Source organism: Styela clava, chromosome 5 (genome assembly GCF_964204865.1).
Source record: "Styela clava chromosome 5, kaStyClav1.hap1.2, whole genome shotgun sequence".
In the NCBI taxonomy this organism is placed as follows: domain Eukaryota; kingdom Metazoa; phylum Chordata; class Ascidiacea; order Stolidobranchia; family Styelidae; genus Styela; species Styela clava.
Genome location: NC_135254.1, coordinates 1,059,654 through 1,065,653, shown reverse-complemented (window position 1 = coordinate 1,065,653; position 6,000 = coordinate 1,059,654).

Below are 6,000 nucleotides of genomic sequence, written 5' to 3'. Positions count from 1 at the left end.
GTATCCGGACGAGGTTCGCCATATATATGAGCCATTTTCCTCCCTCTTCTCTTGGATAAATATGTAAAAGCTAATTTGTGTTAGTGAACAGCAAGACTCTTAAATTAGCTAGAATAGTCATCTTTGGTTGGTCCAAATATTTGGAATTATAGTGACAGCACATTTGAACCCATGTGTATATCCACGGGTTCAATCTATATGCGGGTGCTAAAACCCATGGGTTAGGGTTGGTATGGGTTCAAATATCCGCAAAACAAAAAAAAATCCATAGGTGCAATAGTATGCAGGTGCAGTTGTCGTGGGTTCAAATGTACGTGGGTTCAAATGTAAAGGAACCTAGAATTGTATTTTCGCCGGAATTCTTTTGATAACACATAGAATGCGCGAATTAATCAAATTTATCCTAAGTGAAGCGTGTCTACGTGTACGGAAATAATATGCTTCCTAACTTTTCATTTTAAAGGGAATTGGCATTGTTTCCAAATTAGGAAGTGGTAGATATTTTGCTATTAGCGAGAACACTTTTTGTAACTTGTGGTAATTTGTGACGTGTCAGGTCAGCGGTTCCCAGACTTTTTGATCATATGGCGCCAAGTTATCGGGAAAATACTCACGGCGCGCTTACTCGATAAAAAGGCTGCCGGTACTCCTGAAGTATGCCCACCAAGATGTCGCATAACCTGAACCCTTACCTGGTACACAACGTGAGTTCAGGTTGTGCGCCATCTTGGTGCGCATACTTCAGGAGGTCCAGGCTGCCTTTATGCCTTTGTAAACATGTAGGCCTAAGTAATACAGGCAAAAGATCAATTCTCCTTTCTCACCATTGTCTGATATTCTTTTAAATACTAAAACTCGGTTCAGAAATAAAAAAGCTGCAACTAACGGAATTGCAGCAAGTAGTATTTACCTCTGTTGTTACGTTGAAATAGAGGTAAACACTACGTAACAGAAAGTAAATGACGTACAAAGGCAAAAAGGATTTATTGATTCATATACACAGCATTTAAACTAAGAAACAATAAAATATTAATAATAAATGCAATATGTAAAATATTCAATGATATTTTAGTTATGTTTAACACAATTATGTTAATTTTCGGGGCGCACTTGGCAGATCTCTGCAGCGCCCATTGGGAACCGCTGTGTTAACTGTTTGACTAACCTCTGCCTATATACGCCACCTTCTGAATATTCAAATATAATTTCATTCATGTTAGAAAGTGTTGTGCCCCGCCGTAACATTATGGGGAAGAGATTTGAAAAGTTAAGGGCCCTATAGCAGGAATGGCGAACCGAATCTCGAAGTGACATGATTTTTCGGTGTGTCATCAAGTCAATATATAGATGCTGCTTGTGTTAAACTCTAATTTTACGCAATTCGACTCATGTTGAAACACTTGCGGAAAATTTATAACAGCAAGTTTTTCACTGACGCTGACATTTAAAAATGAAATATGCGACCTGCAGTTTTCTTTTTTTCATTATAAATAATGAAGGAGTCATAGACTGCTGTTATAATAATGAAGGGAACATGTCGCGCAACCCAGTATTAGGCCAGTAAGGCCTTAAACATGTATCCCGTCTATGTGATAACCTACCATTTATATACTAAGCAAATACTGTCATATTTATGACGCAATTAAACATACATATACATATTCACCCCAAAAACATAGAAAAAGGACAAGTATTTAGTCCCGCAGAAACCGTATCATCATCCCATATAAATAAACATATGATATGTCACCCAGCGGGTAAATAAAGTTCGCCAACCCTGTTCCCAGGAAAATCACTGTACGGGATCATAAATTATCGAATATAATGACCAAACTGCGGGTTCTTTGTTCGTTCTATTGACTTAGGACGCGAATTAAATCTTTTTACATACTTTAAAATGCTCCGAACGTTGGGCCTGTTTTTGTTCGGTCCAGATATAAAACCTGTTCTGGGACGCTCGTTATTAATGGCCCATGATTGGCCGTGTTTAGTTGTATAGAATTATAATTTGTAATAAACGGGGACGCCATGCTGTGTTTTACGTTGAGAAAATAATGATGTCGGATATGAAATGAAAAAGCTTCATTCAATTTGTTGGAAACGAAATGTACGTTCCTAAACCAAACAATCTATATGTAAACTTGCTGTAATTGTAACGGTAATTTATTAGCTCGGTAAATTTTCGACCGAGTGGCCAAGAAGCGGTTATCTGGAACCCCGAGCAAAGGCTCTTGCTTTTGTTTGTTAGCTTTTTATTTTTAATTGTGATGAATAAAATAACCGATGGTCTGACACAAATTATTTGTAGGCCTGTTTTTAAGCTCACTGGAGATCAGAGGCCTTTCGGGGCGTGGCAGTCGACGTGTTGGCCATCTCTGTTGATAGAGAGATAGTCCTTCGTCTCGAAATACACTTATTTTGTAATACTGCGCGAAAAAGTATAGACTTTACTGAAAATATTAGTTAAATTTACACTTTTTTTTCTTATCTCAAATCATTAGCAACATTTTGTTTGCGGACGACATATTTGTTTCAATCGTACTTTTATTTGTTTTATCATAATTGTCATGCGATGACCTCTATGCTGTCATAAAGCATGATTTATCGCTACAAATCTATGTTGTTTAATTAACGCGCTTCCAACGCTTGCATTGTTCCGGTATAAAGGCAGTTATGGTTCTAGCTTTTGTTTAATGTAACTATCAGTCGTGTTTACGCGAGACTTCCTCCCCCTATGCTTTTGCGCTAATGCAGAGGTGTGCAACCTTTAATGTTATAGGCATTTTAGTTCTTGTAGGCACAAAAATGCTGGTAATAATCTTATGACTTGCGTTGTTTGCTTCGCACAAGCTAGCTCTCAGGGCATTGGAATGTCATATGCATAAATTGGATTCAGGTACTGGCTTTGCAACGCAAAGGGATTGGGATTACAGCACGTACCAGATTAAACTAAAGTAAAAACTCGTTTTGCGTACGGCACACCATTCAAAATTGTCACTTCTCCGCGGGCCGCCGTATTTGGCTCGCGGGCCGCAAGTTGCAAACCCCTGCGCTATTGAATCCGCATGCGTTTAAAACAAGAATGTTTAGAAAGAGGGAAGGTGAATATTCTGGTTCAGGCGCCATTGCGGGTGATCGTTGCTATACTTTGGCAAGCTATATTTCGTGATTGTGATGTCACCGTGACGTAGTTTTCGTATGACGTAGTCAGGTGTGCTTTAGGAATGATAGTCGCAAAAATTGTTACGCCACGCCCATTAGAAGTTATTGTGGTAAAAAAACACACGAGACCCGATTATTATTTAAGTGATTCACGAGTCTTGCAAAACATTAACACAAATATATTTCTGTAACGTTTCGCCTCAGCGAGAATCAAACGAGCATAATGCAACTTTCACATTTGTGTTTGCAAGACTTTTGAAACGCATAGAACTTGCTTATTTGCTTACAAAATGAGTTTGAGGTGAAATAACGAGGAGAGAATATTACCGAGTATGTCTGTAGAAGTTTGCTTATGGAAAGGCACCGAACTCGCATTTGAAACTAAATCCCTTCTTACTGGCGCTTTATGTCCCATCATAGTTCTATAAGGTGTTCATAAACTCCCTTTCAATTTCGATTTTATTATGGAGTCAGTTTTTAATATATCTTAACCAGATTTGTTCTTTTTTAATCAATAATTGTTCAAGTATTTTCACTTCATTCAATATATCTGCGTGCCAAAACAATATATGATATCGATAAATTCCTATTGCAATTTTAAAATTTTTTAATAAGAGTTTATTAACACTCTATGTATATTTTAAAGTCTTGAAATTTCATTTCATAACGTTACTAAGAGGCGGGTCTCCTGTACTTCTGCGTGAATGCATCGCCATAACTTTATCTATCCTATCACTGTCTCAGTTGCTCTTGAAATCTCGGTGGTCGATCATAACTAGGGTTGGGCATTTAGGAATATCTGTTGCTCTTAGAATCGAATATTTTTTTTCGAATCCACTGGGGGCGTAAAATGTTTTAACATATTTTATTCTCTCCGATACCCGTTTTAAATGTATTAGACGTTTAATATCGTGTATTAGAAACTAAAAAAGATAATTTTATCAGATATAGGTGGTCGCCCGTAACGCGTCTCAGGAGATAAGTTCCCTTTACTACTACGTGAGTGCATCACTATAACTCCCTCCTAAAATAATATAAAACTTCTATAATACTAGAATTATCGCCAAAGACCAATCCAAACTGACATATAATCTGCTCATCGTTCTGTTCGGCCTGCAAATTATTATTCTTTTGGCGGACGCATAATCCAGAGTCCAGACATTACAATTCATTGGGCTCCCGAAGTATGCGAACCAAGATGGCGGACATCGGAATGTAATATGTGTACTAGATTAGGGTTAGGCCATAATTTTAGGTATAAATACTACGGGAGGCTCTTGGCTAGTCTTCGAACTGATAATAGGACTAAAATAAGGAAAATTGGAAAAAAATTATCGCCTAACCCTAACCTGTTACCCATGTTACGTTCCGATGTCCGCCATCTTGGTTTGCATACTTCGGGAGCACCCAATTCATTCGTAATAAATCGATGCGTGAGTTTTTGTGCATATAGAGTGGACAAAAATAATGCGACTGGATGTCCGTGGATGTTCTATCGTAAGATTCGTAACATTAATTTTAATGATTTTTATCATTGTAATGGAATGGTTCTAGGGGCGATCGCATAAAAAAGTTTCTAAGAAATGGTTTTCTTATTTCGCAACTTACTCGAAAATATATTGCGACTATTAGCAGTTTGGGAACCTCGACCGATGATGTTATAGTCTCCCCGTGAAAGACTGGGCTTTTTCGAAACCTATGATTTCAGAATCAAATCGAATCTCGAATACGTGAAAGAAGCATTGTATTTATTATAAAATATTGTTCCCGGGGCGCTCAAGGAGTACGTGACACAATATGGAGGTGACTAATTCTGTTCGCCTATTTTATATCAAGTTGTGTGAAGGGACTGAAGCCTATGGACAGGGGGTATATTCACTTTGCTAACACAGACAAGCCCCGAACTCGTAATAGAACTTAAATAAGGAATATCGGAATAAAGTTATGGCCTAACCTGGGACACATACTGCCGTTCTTGAAGATAAGATCGAAATTAGACCATGTTCAACAAGGATTAATTGTATTTCATTATCAATCATTACATTCTTATTTATATATTGGGTTAGATATTGAACTTTATCATAATGTTGTTCATTGAATTTCAATTTTATCAACCCCTATGACAGTAAAATACCTTCCTGTTTAGGAAAATGGTGGCTCAAACTTTAAATTGATATCAAATTTCTGGCGGGATATATTTTTCATTGTGATAAACGTATCGTCATAATATAAATAACCACAATAGATTGCAATTTAGATAAACAGGTTTAATACGCTTACGGCGGTGTTCGCCATACGCTGCGGGAAAGGAAATGTATTTTGTATTCATGGTATGTTTTGAGTTAAGGCCGCTATAAAGCCAGGAGTGTGTAACATTTTTTGTCGGTGGGCCATATAACTAACTACAAAAATATAGCTGAGCGACATGAAAAAATATAGCAGGAAAGGCAAAGGAAGAGAATGCGTCTATCGCATATTATTACGGTAATTACCAGGCAAAACGGCCAAAGATTCAACGCAATAACAAGAGCAAAAAAACATTATGTCTGTTTACACACGGGAGCGCCTTTTTAAACTGTCGGATGAAGATTTTATGCTTGAGTGGAAAAAATAAGTGGGCAAGGATCACACTAAATGGGTATGTCGGGTTGTGGCCCGCGGGCCGCCTTTTATTTTATTTTTTGAAAGACCTTTTTTTTTGTAATACTGCGCGAAAAAGTATCGATTTTATTAAAAATATTCGTTAAATTTACTCTTTTTGTTTCGTATCTCAGATCATTAGCGACATTTTGTTTGCGGACGACATGTTCGTTTCAATCGTACTTTTATTTGTTTGAT